Raw genomic sequence first — 6,690 nt, forward strand, 5'->3', positions numbered from 1 at the left:
TTAATTTATGGTGGAAATCTAAACTTTATTCAAATTCAATTGAAAAGGTACATTGTAAAAATAGTATTGTTTATTATGTATAATCTGTCCTATGCCTATGTATTTCTACCAAGCTGTGACAAATTAACATGAGTTTACGAGTTCGGTTTCCGCTTGGGTAGATATGTGTGTAAAATATGTAATAAGGTTATATTACGTTGGTTGGTAAGAAAATTCGGTAGAATCTTTTAAAAAAAGTTTTTGGACATCCATGGAATATTCGAGATGAAGATTTTTGCTTAATCTTAAAATATATACAGGTAGTTCTCGACTTACGACAACGCGACTTGCGGCTGTTGACGGTCTGCGCTAAGCATGACGATGGTGGTCCGAGCATTTTCGAAGCCCTTTCGAGACGTTTACGAAAGGGAAATTGACAATTTTTCAATCTGCAGAAAGGGTATTGGAACCAAAACATAGCGAAACCCGAAACAGGAAAGGGGTAATGCAGAAGTAAAGGGTACATGACAAAAACGGGCTCATCGCATTTTTTCGATTTTAGAGATATTAACCCTTCCGGGCCTGGGGGGTGGGTATCTAGGGAGTAGGTAGTATATTTTATACCCCAGGTGGCATATTTAATCAATATTTCTTTGGTTTATCATCGTATTAACTATATTTTTGCATAATCCTATCTCATAATGTTAAGAATGTATTAAAATGATCTGTCGAATTCTTTCAATAATATTTCACTTTATCCTTGCGTTCTCCCCGTGCAAACAGCGTTCATTACAGTTTACCTCTTAAAAGTTGAATATTATTTAATATACACGGTTTTTCAGGGCCATACCGGTCATACAAAAAAAAAAATTTTTAAATTCCCGCGAAAACGGTTCATTGCATTGCATTGGCAACGCCCAAATCACGGCATGATTCTGTCAAATTTTGAAGTTTTTTGTTTTTGAACGTTTGTGGCTGTTTGAATTTAAATAGAACATCGTCACGAATCTTGACGTCACAATCACTTTTTTGAAGTGACATGTTTTTTGATAATTTTATCGTAAAAGTTATATATGAAAACATTTCGTATTGATTTTGAAAATACAATTCATTTTTTTAAATCCATTTCACATGTTTTTATCGTTATTCGTAGTATGGGATATTTTCATATTGCCATTTTCTTCGCGCTTGTAACGCGACCATTTAATTAAACGTCCTTGCATAAAACTGCATACCCATTAGTAACTCAATACTCATCGATCGTCCAATTCATTCGTAAGGTAAGTCCTTTGTTTACGCCTACAAATATTTTGCTGCAATTATGTGAGCACTGTTGTAAATATATAGTGGAATCGCAGGAACCATCGCAAATTATGTACAAATTATTCACTGACGTTTAGTTATTCATATACAAGCTGCATCTTAGATATATAAAATATTGTGTTGCTCTCCACAATTTGATCACGAAACACAACCAAACGTCCATGTGAGAAAAAGGTATGTATAATTCCTAAGTTATTAAAAAAAATCTCTTTACAAAAGATACGGCACTAGCGGGCAGCTGCTATTGTTATTATTTACGTATTTAAAAATTAAAAAAACTTAACTTAAAAAAAAAAAAAAAATGTTTATTACTATATTTACATTTTTTATACTTGCAACTCATATAAAGCTAACATATTACAACAGAGATGAAAAACATTGTAGAGAATATAGAAGTCTAGGCATCTACAGAGCTTATGATCTGTCATTGGCTGGTTTAAGTGGCCACTTTACACACTGTGTAACCATTCTGACCATATTTGAACATCCATATTCCTTCAATTCCTTCATCTGTTGATGTTTGTGAAGTTAAAGAGCTGAAACAATATTTTGAGTTTGTCCAAATTTTTGTAAACAAGAACTGGATTCCACTTCCTGGGGAGCTGTTAATATCAACATATTACATAATTCAGTTAGATGAATCTCACCCATATAAATAAAAGTTTCTGCTCTTTAACTTCACAAATATTAAGCATATGAAAGAATTGAAGTAATACAGATGTTCAAATATGGGCAGAATGGTGAATGTTACACAGTGTGTAAAGTGCCCACTTAAACGAGCCAATAGCCAAGTCATAATCCCTGTAGATGCCTAGAATTCTGTATTACCTTCTTTAAAATGTTCTTTATCTCTGTTGTAATATGTTAATATTAACAGCTCCCCAGGTATTCGAATCCAGTCCTTGTCTACAAAAATTTAGACTAACTCAAAATATTGTCGAAATGTAATTCTGTCTATTTTCTCTAATTCTGTAATGCACGTGGAAATGTTTCGACGAATATGTACAAATTGTATGTTTTTTTTAAGTTCCTTTGTATCTTTGTTGAATTGCAATACAAAATAAAATAATATCGTACTATTCTATATTTTGTATTTAAAGACATTTCTCATTATATGCAGTGGCATCATTCTTTTTAGTGTCACGTTTGTCCATGTGAGATGATGAAGGCAAAGATGGCCCACGAATGCCATCTACCACGCGGTGTTTATTTAATAAAATGTCATTATACTTTTTATTTCAAATAACCATGGGCGACTAATAGAGCCATATGAACACTAAAATCTAACTAAAAACACATTGTAGAAATTAAATATTTACAACCAGAATATTGTTCCTAAATAAATATTATTTTTTTTATTTTTTTTTTATTTATTTATGACAAAATACAAGGTTCTAAACTGTACATATTACATTTTATTACATATTTTATTAGTACGAAATATTCCCAATCAGCAAAAGTGCTGGTATAAGGGGATATTATGTATAATAACACAATAGTTTTAATAAAACGTTGATAAAAAAAAACATCACATATCACTCGTAACACGGGCTGTAAGAACTGTTTTATTTAGGTGTTTTTTAAGTACGTGCATGTTTTGTATGTTTTTTAGATCATTAAAAAGTGAATTGTAAAAATTTATTGCTGTATACAAAAAACTGTTTCTTTTTCTGTTAGTCCTAGGTTGTTCGCAAGTAAAATTATTTGATGCTCTTGTATTTATTTTATGTATGCTGTAGTTAAAATTAAATTTAATATTTGTCTTCATTTTATTCTTTTTCATCTTAAATATCTTTTTTATTTTTTCTGTGTGGATCAATTCCTCTAGATTGAGCATTTTTGTTATTCTATGTAATTCTGTAATTCTGTAGTTCTAGTATATTTATTAAAATTAAATATTACTTTAAGTGCTTTATTCATTGTTCTTTGTATTGATTCTTGCATATGTTTACTACATTGCGACCATATTATTAATCCATATACAAAGTGTGGAAGTATAAAAGCATTGTATATCATTAATTTTGTACTTTTCTCAAAGACATCTGTTCTTCTCATTATTCCAATATTTGGGCCTATTTTTTTTATAACTGCTTTGATATGTTTTGTCAATGCTAATTTTTCATCCACATCCAAACCCAAGTACTTTACATTTTCTGTTTGTTTAATTTGCTCATCTTTAATTATTAGGTTAAGTTTTATTTGTATTTATTGTTAATGAGTTATTATCTAACCAATATATAAATTTATTCAGATCCTCATTGATGTTGTTTTGCAGTTGGGTTTCATTATCACCACTATATATCAATAGAGTATCATCTGCATTTACAAAATACCTCCCTGATACATTTGAATGTCCAAGGTTATCAATATACAATAAATACAATAGGGGGCTTAATATAGACCCCTGAGGGACCCCTATAGTTATAGGTATTTTATCACTCATATAATTAAGATTCTTTGTCATTGCCTTTCTTCCCTTTATATAGCTTTTTATTAGCTTTAAGGAATTTCCCCTGAAACCCAATCTTAATAGCGAGCATAATAGAGTGTCATGATCGACGGTGTCAAAGGCTTTAGATAAGTCGATAAAAATTGGAATCACGTATTTACCTTTATTTAATTCATAATTTATGTAATTCATAGCGTCTACTAACGTTGCTGTCGTATTACTATTTTTCTGAAAAGCATATTGGTATGGATCGAAACCTCCATTCTTGTTAATAAATTCGACAAATCTAGTATGTAGCACATTTCAAAAAAAATGTTGAGTGTACTGAGTAAGCTAATTGGTCTATAGTTTCCACATTCATTTTTACTTCCTGACTTAAAAACAGGTATAATTGTTGCAGTTTTTAAGCAATTTGAATTTTCAGAAAGTTGATTAAGTTAGACAATGTAGGAGCAATAATACCCTGAATATTTTTTATATCTGTTGCTGTGATTCCGTCGCAGCCACTGGATTTACCATTTTTTATTCACCATATAGGTAAAAAATAATGTAACTCTTATATAAAATTACAGATATGTAAAAAAAAAAGTTTTAAGAAAATTTATACTACAAAATACATCGACCCGAGTTTGAGAAAAATCATATTAAAATATCGTGTTCTAACTGGGAATCTAACCAGGAACCCCGTGCGTGAGAGAGCGTATTAGCCATCACACCTTGAGAGCCGCCAAAAATTTTATAATAATTTCAATATTTTAAAATACATTTCAAACTTGAACATACATATGTTTAAAATGTACAAAAAGGCAAAAGACGCTTGCATATCTACATCTTAAGATTAGGTACGAAATACTCGTAAACTAGAGACTTCTGGCATTTAGAGACATTTCCATGAGTATGAAATAGTTTAGAAGCTTTTGTAATTTTCTGCTGGCGCAGTTTTATGATTAAGAAATACTCTACATACTTGGCAACTATAGACTGTTCTCTGAGTAGGAAATAAACGATAGGCTTCTGGCATAAGGGATAGTTCTATAAGTAGGAAATAGTCAAGAGAGTTTAGGCAATTAAAGACAGTTCTTCGAATAGAAAGAAGACCCGATGTTTCTATCATTAGGGACCGTTCTACGGTGTACTTTAAAAAAATGTATATTTGTTTTTTGTCCATTGTTGATTTCTGTATATTGGTGGGCTTATTTCGATATGGTTATTTCGTCTAACAAACCCAACTGGGAAACTTACTCATAAAAAAATCTTTGTAATTACAAAAAAATATAACAATTTTAAAAAAGACTTCAGATTTTAAAAAAAACCTTTTGTTTTTCTGGGGCAATTGACGTGTTATTATTGACGAGTTTAATCACACACTACGTAACATTAGCAATAAATTCTGTTTTATTATCAATATTTCTTCAATTCTTCCATCCGTTGATTTTTATGGAGTCAAATATCTGAAACATTTATTGATGTCTATTGAAGTAAACGTCAATATCGATACTCTCTAAAGCAGGGGTGCTTAAACGGTCGACTTGTCGATCGCGAGTGCTTTTTAAGTCAATCTAGAGAAAAAATATCCTATGTAGATTCACAGATTTTATTTTATTATTATTATTATGGATAACTTATATAGCGCCATTTTCGTAATAAAATACCTCAAGGGCGCTTTACATAGTGATTCTATTGTTAAATTAATTTAATTGAAGCTTTTAAATTTGTAATTTAATTAAAATCATTTATTTTGTTGTCACATGCTACGGATTTTTTCAAATGATTTAGAGAACAAGTGGGTTTTAAGTTTTTTCCGAAACATCACTTCACTTTCACAGCCTCACACCTCTGCTGGGAGAGCATTCCATGCCATAGGGCCTGCGACTGCAAATGCGCGTTCACTAAATTTAGTGCGCAGTTTGCGTAGAGGTATAATAACTTTTCCTCTCGCCGTAGACGTAGCTGATCTAAGCGTGAGACGCCTGCCAGCTAGTTCATCAGGAATGCATAGTTCCCTTAGATATTCCGGAGAAGAGTTGTGCAGTGACTTATACATAAGCCAACAGAGTTTGTATTCGACCCTCTGTGGAAAACGTAGCCAGCGTAGTTCCCGAAGTAGTGGATATATGACTAAACTTAGATATTCCGAAAATAAGTCTCGCTGCGGCATTCAATACAGATTGTAGGCGAGTCATTTTGTTCATTGGTAGACCTGCATAGATACCATTACAATAATCGACTCTAGACACTACAAACGCATTTATTAATTGACGGGCGGCATCAACCGGCAAATTTTTGCGGATGCATTTAATTTGTGTCAGCTGGTAGAAGCATGAACTTATCGTTTTACTAAATTGAGCTTCAAGAGAAAGGTCAGAATTGAGTAAAACTCCCAGTAGTTTAACGGTGGGTAAAGCGGTACTCCCTACATTGGGTAGGGCCGTATCCTGGATCAAATTCTGTCGTCTGGCTCTTTAGTAGGTAGGTAACTAAAACAAAATGTAATGAATAAACAACTAAAATTTATTCAATCTACAATTAAGCCAAAATAACCCCCTCATCACTTTCTTTTATCGTTATAACTCCCTACTAGCGGCAATAGCAGGTCAGTTATGTTGAAAATGAGTTGGTGCAGATTATATCAAATATACATCTCAAAGCCACAGCATCTGATGCAAAATTCTGGTGTTTTATATCTGAAGATAAATATCAGAATCTAAGGCAAATCGCCCTTCAGCGACGGCTATGTTTGGGTCAACTTAATTGTGCGAATCTATATTTTCTGAAATGAAGATAATTAAGTCAAAATATTCCAATCGACTAACTGACGAACATATGTCATCATGCTTGCGATTAGCACTCGGTAACTACGTACCAACTTATGAAAAGTGTGCTGAGGACATGCAGTGCCACGCTTCAACATCCAAAGTCACTCTTTAGTCAAGTTTAGA

The sequence above is a fragment of the Micrasema longulum genome, unplaced genomic scaffold (assembly GCF_059751315.1).
Source record: "Micrasema longulum isolate JH-2025_06_02 unplaced genomic scaffold, ASM5975131v1 h1tg002066l, whole genome shotgun sequence".
Lineage (NCBI taxonomy): Eukaryota > Metazoa > Arthropoda > Insecta > Trichoptera > Brachycentridae > Micrasema > Micrasema longulum.